Source organism: Babylonia areolata, chromosome 26, assembly GCF_041734735.1.
Source record: "Babylonia areolata isolate BAREFJ2019XMU chromosome 26, ASM4173473v1, whole genome shotgun sequence".
In the NCBI taxonomy this organism is placed as follows: domain Eukaryota; kingdom Metazoa; phylum Mollusca; class Gastropoda; order Neogastropoda; family Buccinidae; genus Babylonia; species Babylonia areolata.
In genome coordinates this window covers 17,827,748-17,836,301 of record NC_134901.1, presented here as the reverse complement: position 1 = coordinate 17,836,301, position 8,554 = coordinate 17,827,748, and positions in this window count along the sequence as shown.

Genomic DNA, 8,554 nt, shown 5'->3' with positions numbered 1-8,554 from the left:
CCGTGCACCTTGGCGTCACCGTGCAGGATCAGGTACTCGATGTACCTCTGCACAAAGTGTGTATGATAGTCAGTCGTGTTCGACTGTGACCATCAGAACAGCTCAGTTTCAGTTTCAGTTTCAGCAGCTCAAGGAGGCGTCACTGCGTTCGGACAAATCCATATACGCTACACCACATCTGCCAAGCAGATGCCTGACCAGCAGCGTAACCCAACACGCTTTGTCAGGCCTTGAGAAAAAAATAATAATAAAATAAAATAAAATAAGAAAAAATAATAAAAATGATTTTAAAATAAATAATGAATAAATAAATAAATAAATAAATAAATAAATAATATAATATAATTTTTTTTAAATGGAAAAAAGAAATAATGAAAATAATTTTTTTTAAACAACAATGATGATAAATAAGCAAATAAATGAAGAAAAAAATAGCAGACACACATTCACACATACACACACATATATATGTACATATGCATAACAGATATGCACCAAACATGCAGTTTCACAGATATGAAAGCACAGTCAAATACATATAAACGTACATGAGCCCCAACACACACACACATTACCCTGCACCCCCTCTAGCCCCCTCCACACACTCACTCAGAACAGCACAGGAGGGAACTGCTGTTCCGACTATCTAGGCTAGAATTCGATCATAGTGGAGAGTGTCTTGTCCAAGTTACATCCCCACTCTCTCGGCCAAGAGGGTTTTAGGACAGTCGGCGTTGGGACGATTCCCAAAGGCCAGCTAGCCCCCATGGCTGCAGCACTTAGAACCAGTGCAGTTTTGCTTCCTAGTTTGAGTAATAGTCCTTCACAAAAGACTAAGCTGTAAATGATTTCCCATTGCATTGGAGAAACCATTGATGATACAGCTCTCACTTTGCTGTTGGCCCACCTGTAAACTTATGTCAATCTGTAATATAAACTCATACATACTGGCCAAAGTATGCACAAAGACAACCGGATCGAATCACTGTGTGTTCTCGCTGTTGTCCTTGGTTGTTGTTGTTTTGAAATTGGCACATGTCGAGACGGCCACTTCTTTACCATCAATTAATTGAGCAGAAAGGGAGCAGAACTCTGGATGCGGCCATTCAAATATTAACCCTTTGAGTGCCAGGAGAAAACAACAACAGTAGAAAGTTGTGGTTCAAGTCATAAATCCATATCCAGGACAATCAGCCAAAACCCGAGGAAACGGTCTGGAGAAGATCATGATTATACCACTCTGCATCAAGCGTGTGATTTTTAAGCCTTCAAGATTTATTTCCCTTCTTTTGATGATGCCATCAGTGACGTCACTATTCACGTAATGCGTACCCTGGCACTCAAGCGGTGGAAAAAACAACAACAACAAAAATTGAAGTAAACCATCAGCAGTTCTTGGATGCACAATGAATGATCATCCCTGACCGACAAAAGCCTATGAGTGAGCTGCAAACTAAAAAGAATGAAACGAAGTGAAAATGACCATGATTTCAAAAAATAAAAGATGCATACCAAAACAAAATTAACAGGAAAACAATAAACAGAGGGGAAAAAATCAACAACAGTTAGCAACAGCAAATGGATCCTTTAAATTCGTAATAGCTCAGAGACCAAACGCTCATTTCTGTGTCCCCCGAAGACTCACAGTAAACAGCACACGCCCCCTCCCCCCCCCCCCCCCCCCCCCCCCCCCCCCCCTCCCCCCTCTGCACCCCACCTCCCAACATCATCACCACGCGGAGGAGTCAGTGGTGATGGGGTGGGTGGAAACATTGTAAACAATTCTTCCCTGACAATGCTGTGAAGAGTTTTTATTCATCTTGTCGTGTGTAGGGAGAGCAGAGAGCGAGAAGTATGATTCGAAAACTGTTTCTATTCTTTCTTTCTTTTTTTGTTTTTGTTTTTTTGTTTTTTGTTTGTTTGTTTGTTTTGTTTTGTTTTTGGTTGTTGTTGTTGTTGTTGTCAAATGATAAGATGAATATATTGTGAAAAAAATCCCCACTTCCTGCATTAGAAATAACATCCTTCAATCAGTAATTATTTTCTGCTTTATCATTATCATCATGATCATCCCATATCATATGTATCATATTAATCAATATCTGACTGAAAAAGTAGCACTTCAATCCAATACACAAATCAATTGCGCACTCACAGGACTGACTCGTGTTTTACGAGCCAGTTGATATACTGCTGCCACGAGTTTTGCATTTCTTTTCGCTGCTTTACCATATCCCTTTCTCTCAATCAACACACGTCACAGTTGGCCCACCGTCTGTTCGTGACGTCCACGAGATTTCAAACTAAGCTTAAGGAGGTATTTTACAAAGAAAATACACGTCACGACAGCGGCAGGCTGTACTCACAAAAAGCGTGTTAACCTGCCATTCAGTTCATAAATGCGTTAACCTGCCATTCAGTTCATAAATGCTTATCACTTCAACGAGTCCGTCTTATTGTTTCGTCGATGTGACAAATGCACTTTTCTATTATTCATTAACCAGCGAATACATCAATTGTGGTTTTCTGATTGGATGGCCGATCTGTTAGTCAACAGATGTGTCAAATGTGGCATTCTGACTGGCTGACTGATATGTCAATCAGCGCTGAGCTTCTGATCAGTGATAATATTATAAGCAAAACGAGATAACCTGCTTCGCTTTTATCCAAGAAAACGTCGGTATTTTCTCTGCCCAGTTTCACGTGTTGTGTCGTTGTACTGGTGTCAGTGCAATGTTAGATGGATTCCCTCCCCTCATTTTTTTCCTGGGATGGTTATCCCTGTCGGCCTCTAGAAGCCTGCGTCACGACGTTAAATCCGACTTCACTGAAGTATCTGTCTAGCTTCACTTCGTCATTTAATCAAGACACCCTCTCCTCTGTCTCCTCCCCCATCCCCTTCTCTCTGCCCCTTCCTCTCTATCTCTTCCCCCACCCCACCCTCTGATCTCTCTCTCTCTCTCTCTCTCTCTCTCTCTCTCTCTCTCTCTACCTCAGTGCTTTGCCTGTGGTTGATAAGGAAATAGGTTTCATCGTGGTAGTCATCCTCAACGTAGGCATAGTAGCAGCTGTCGCCATGGATGGTAAGCAGCAAGTCCTGGTTGTCATGGTAGATGAACTCAAAGCCTTTGTCACTTGCCAAGAAATCGTCTATTGCTGCCGAGAAGACCTGAACACAGAATGCGATTCATGACACAACATTGACTACGACGACAGTGACAACCATACCAAAAGAACATTGACAACGACGATGACGATGATGCTGACAGTAGCGACATCATTAATTCTCATTGTTAACTCCATCATCAACATCATCACCACAGATACTCACACAGTCTATATATTGGAAATCACACGTTTAACCATTACAATTATCAGATTTTCATATATGGAGCATGCATAATACTAGTACTGTATAAAACGGCTCACTTAACCAGCACACGATCTTAAATACAGAGCGTGCATAAAAAGTATTGGGAGCAAACTCTTCTTAACATGTACCATACATGTGTCGTATTAGATGTATTTTTGTCTAAACAGACCACAGTTAACCAGGACTTTCTCATGCCATGAGACGAGCCTGAGCACAGACATGGTAAGCGTGTGACAGTCTCAGCTGATTGGGAAGGGGTGAGGTGGGGAGCGAGCTGCAGTAATGTCCATGGGTGTTGAAGTGTTTGTAAGGACCATTGTGTCATGGACACAAAGCATGGCTGTGTTGGTTTGGCGAACACTGTTCTGTCCGCGAACTTCCTTTGTCCGCGAGCTTCCATCAGAGTCACGATGACTCATTGGCACGACAAAAGCTTGTTTTTTTTTTAAGTGGAACCTGACCTTCTAGTTGATCGATAAGGGGAACAGGTGGGGATCGAGGAGAACGGACTGGATCATACTGGGTGCGGAAATGGGAAGGGAAGGGAACTGCTTGTTACATTATGTAATGATATGCAAATGCGCATGTGCGAGCAAGCGCACATCCACGCACGCACGCGCACACACACACATAATTATACGCGTATATATATATATATATATATATATATATATATATTATTCGAGGTAGAATTGACAAGATACGGCGATATTCAAAGTGATTCATACTGTTCCCAGCAGTCTGAAACATCAGTTTGTGAAGTGACATGCAGCTCTGCACTTTGGAAACTTTGTCATAATCCCTTTCTTTGGAAATATGGCCAGTGCCTCCTCCACCCCAGATCTCATTACACCGTTGCCAGTGTCCTTTTGTTCTCAGTACCATCCCATGTGTGTGTGTGTGTGTGTGTGTGTGTGTGTGTGTGTGTGTGTGTGTGTGTGTGTGTGTTGAAATCAGTCAATGTGTTCCTGTCTAAATCTACCCGGTAGTGAACAGACATATGAACGAACGAGGAGAAGAACACACAGCGGATGAAATGTGAGAGGGGTGTCAGTGTCCCTGAGGTTTACCACCTCCAACGAATGCACCAGTCACTGGAGGAACATCTTCACAGAAGGCTGCAGTATTTCGGTCGTCAGGTAAGAACTGGACTACAACAGTTGTTTGTTTCCCATCTGTCTGTCTCTGTCTCTGTCTCTGTCGCTCTCTCTGTCTCTGTCTGTCTCTGTCTCTATCTCTCTCTCCCTGTCTCTCTATCTCTGTCTCTCTCTTTCTCCACCTTTTCTCACTCCCGTTTCCTCTTCCTCCTCATCCCCTCTCTCTCTCTCTCTCTCTCTCTCTCTCTCTCTATCCCCTCTCTTTCTCAATCCCTCTTTCTCCCCCTTCTCTCACCCCCGTTCACTCTCTCCCTCCACCCCATCCCACCCCCCTCTCTGTCTGTCTGTTTGTCTGCCTGTCTGTCTGTCTGTCTCTCTCTCTCTTTGTATCGTGCAATTGCTGATTGAACGATCTTCTTTATCGTTCACTTTGTCTATGCATTCACACGTGGCAGGTACAGAAAGTCAAAATGGGACAAGTGTGTGTGCGTATAATTATATATATATATATATATATATATATATATGTGTGTGTGTGTGTGTGTGTGTGTGTGTGTGTGTGTGTGTGTATGCACTTTAGTAATACTTTATCAGTAATATATATATATATATATATATGTATGTATGTATGTATATTACCTTATTAATACTTACTACTGATGGAAGATACTGCGCATTCACACGCATGCATAACTCTAAAACTGGAGAAACTGAAGACAAGGAAGAGGTAGGGAAGGGAGGCTATTTTGGGAAGAGGTGGGTTTTACAAAGAGAAATATAATGCAATACAAATGCAACAGTGCAATACAGAACAGACAGACACCGAGAGACTCACCGCAAAAGAAACACACGCAACATCATTTGTACGCTGTTCACTGAAAACGACTTATCTCAGTGCTATAAAGACGGGCTCAGGTTCTATAATATCCCTTCTGTCGTGCTCTATCTTTAGTGCGCGAGGTTGGACAAGGTACGTAAAGCAGAGATCTGCGTGACGCAAGCGGAGGAAGGTGGCACAGTGGTTAATACGCTTTTCTGCCAGTACAGTTGGGGCCAGCGTGATGGTTGGCTGACCGGAATTTGCAGAGATTTGCGTGATGCGAAATAATCGGAGTAAAGTGGCAGAACTGAAGTTTCATTAAAACCCCTTGACTGCCATAAACGTATTACGTACGTGCATAGTTACGTCACTGATGATGTCATCAGAAAAAGAGAAATAGCTCTGGAAGGCTGAAAATTCACACAGTTCGTCTAGAGTGGTATATCTCCAGACCATTTTCTCAGTTTTAGGCTTATTGTTTTGGATGTTTTATGACCTGAAACACCACTTTCTGCTGTTTTCCCCTGGCACTGAAGGGGTTTTAAGACGCTTAGGGATGACGTGCGCAACAGCTGAAATGGTTAAAACGTTGGACTTTCAGTCACTCTGAGGGCCCCGGCCGGTTCAAATCCCGGTCACGGAGCCTGGTGGGTAAAGGGTGGAGAATTTTCCGATCTCCCAGGTCAACAGATTTGCAGACCTGCTAGTGCCTGAACCCCCTTCGTGTGTGCACGCATGCAGAAGATCAAATACGCACGTTGAAGATCCTGTAATCCATGTCAGCGTTCGGTAGGTTGTGGAAACAAGATCATACCGGGGAGTCGCAGCCCACAAACTGAAAAATGAAGGAAGGTGGCAGAATGGTTAAGACGTTCATCTGCCAACACAGAAACCGTGAGGGTCTGGGTTCGAATCCCGCTCTCGCCCTTTCTCCCAAGTTTGACTGAGCGTCTAATCGCTCGGATGAGACGATAAACCGAGGTCACGTGTGCACTACGCACTAAGCGCACTGAAAAAGAACCCATGGCAACGAGAGTGTTGTCCTCTGGCCAAATTCTGTGGAAGAAATCCATTCTGATAGGTACACAAATATAATATGCATGCACTCAAGGCCTGACTAAGCGCATTGGGTTATGCTGCTGGTCAGGCATCTGCCTAGCAGATGTGGTGTAACGTAATGGATTTGTCCGAACACAGTGACGCCACCTCGAGAAACTGAAACTGAAATCTACGTGATGCTGTCATATTGTCATCATGGACAGCTTCACTGGGCTGGATCCCAGTTTTCAAAGATCGTGGTCTTTCGGCCCGATATTCCGGGAAGAACTGAGAAAGAAACCGGGAGAGAGAGAGGGGGGAAGAGAGAGAGAGAGAGAGAGAGAGAGAGAGAGAGAGAGAGAAACAGTTTCAGTTTCAGTTTGTTTCTCAAGGACACTCCACAGATAACCGTCATAACGCCTTGAAGGAAGGAAAGTGGCAGAGAGAGAGAGAGACAGAGAGAGAGAGAGAGCGAATGCGAATGATTTATTCTTCAGAGAGTCGTTGTCCCCTATGAAGGGGTGTGTAGCCAACACAAATCTTCAATCTATGTCATCATTTTTTTTTTAATCTTGTCAACGCGATTTCCCTTATTCTAAATGCCTTTTTCAGAAAAAGACACGGATTTCGGACAGTATTATCATTCATAGAGGACATCAATTATCGGAAGACATTTGAGCTTTTTGTTAAAAAAAAAAAAGGGGGGGGCAATATATGTCAGGTCAACAGTGTTTCTAATAAATTCTGGAAATGGGCAACAGAGAAGAAAATGCATTTCATCTTAATTTTCGATATAAGGTGGACATGATCAATCATAATCTTTGTCATACTTGTGCCGAAAAGCGTGAACATTCATATCAGATGTTCCAAAACGAAACCTGGTCATTATGGAATTTGAAACTCAGTTCTAATTATGTCCCCACACAATGCAGAGGGTTACTAAAAGTGCGATACATATTAAACCTCATACCAGTTTGTACATGGTCATTCAAATTTTGCCATCTGGAATCAATTAATCGTTGTTGTTGTGCCCGGGTATATTTTGTGTTTTGGGTTTGTTTGTTGTTGTTTTTTTTAACTTTCTTCAAGACCCAGTAACTGTCTCAACACCTTGATTAGTCCAAACAAATTCCAGTCCAAACTGGAAAAGGATAACTTTCTAGAACATAACGTGGAGAAAACAATTAACTTATTTTAGGCAGTGAAAGGGACACACACAGAGAGAGAGAGAGAGAGAGAGAGAGAGAGAGAGAGAGAGAGAGAGAGAGAGAGAGAGAATCCAGTTATAATAGATCAGAAACATGTGGAAATAGTGGACAGTTTTAAATATCTAGGGACTATAGTTGACCACAATCTCAAAATTCAGCGAACATGTTGATGCCACTACCAAGAAAGCACACCAGAGATTCTTTTTTACTGCGAAAATTAAGAAGTTTTAATGGTAGTCCACACATACTTGTACAGAAGTCTGATAGAAAGTGTCATGGCTTTCAGCATTGTGGCCTGGTTTGGTAATCCGACTGTCGAGTTAAAGACAAATTCAGGACGAGTTGTAAACCTGGCCAGCAAAATCATAACCAAATCCCAGCAACAACTGAACACTCAGAACCAATCCGTTGTTGGCAGAAAAGCACTCCAAATTTTTAATGATTCCACTCATCCACTTGACTCTGTCTTTCAGAAACTTCCTTCTGGTGGACGATATAAAAATCCCTCTTGCAAAGAAGAATGGAAAACAAAAAGTCATTTGCTCCCTCTGCTGTTGCTGTGATAAATAATTCGCTCAAATAATGTTTTTATTCCATTGCCTGTAATTTGTTTTTTGTTCTGATGACAGTTGTCTTTCTTCCGTATGTATGCATGCAAGCATGTGTAAAGAAAGAAGTGAGGGTAGGGGGCGGGTTATAGGGAAAGAGGGGACAGAGATGTGTGTGTGTGTGTGTGTGTGTGTGTGTGTGTGTGTGTGCAGTGTTTCCCATAATGCACCATAGTACCAGTCTGGGTACAAAACTTACATCACTGGAAGTTTTATTTTTGCTGCAGAGGGGCATGAAAGGGGTTTTACATGCTTGCAGTCTTGGTGGCGGTTTTAGACTTTACAACTGTGATTTCATGTCTTAAAGTTGAATTTGTCTTAATTTTCTTTTCACATGATGATTGATGTCTGCATTGCGTAACGGAAATATGTATGGGTTAATTGTTTATTTTCATTTCATTTGTGTCTTA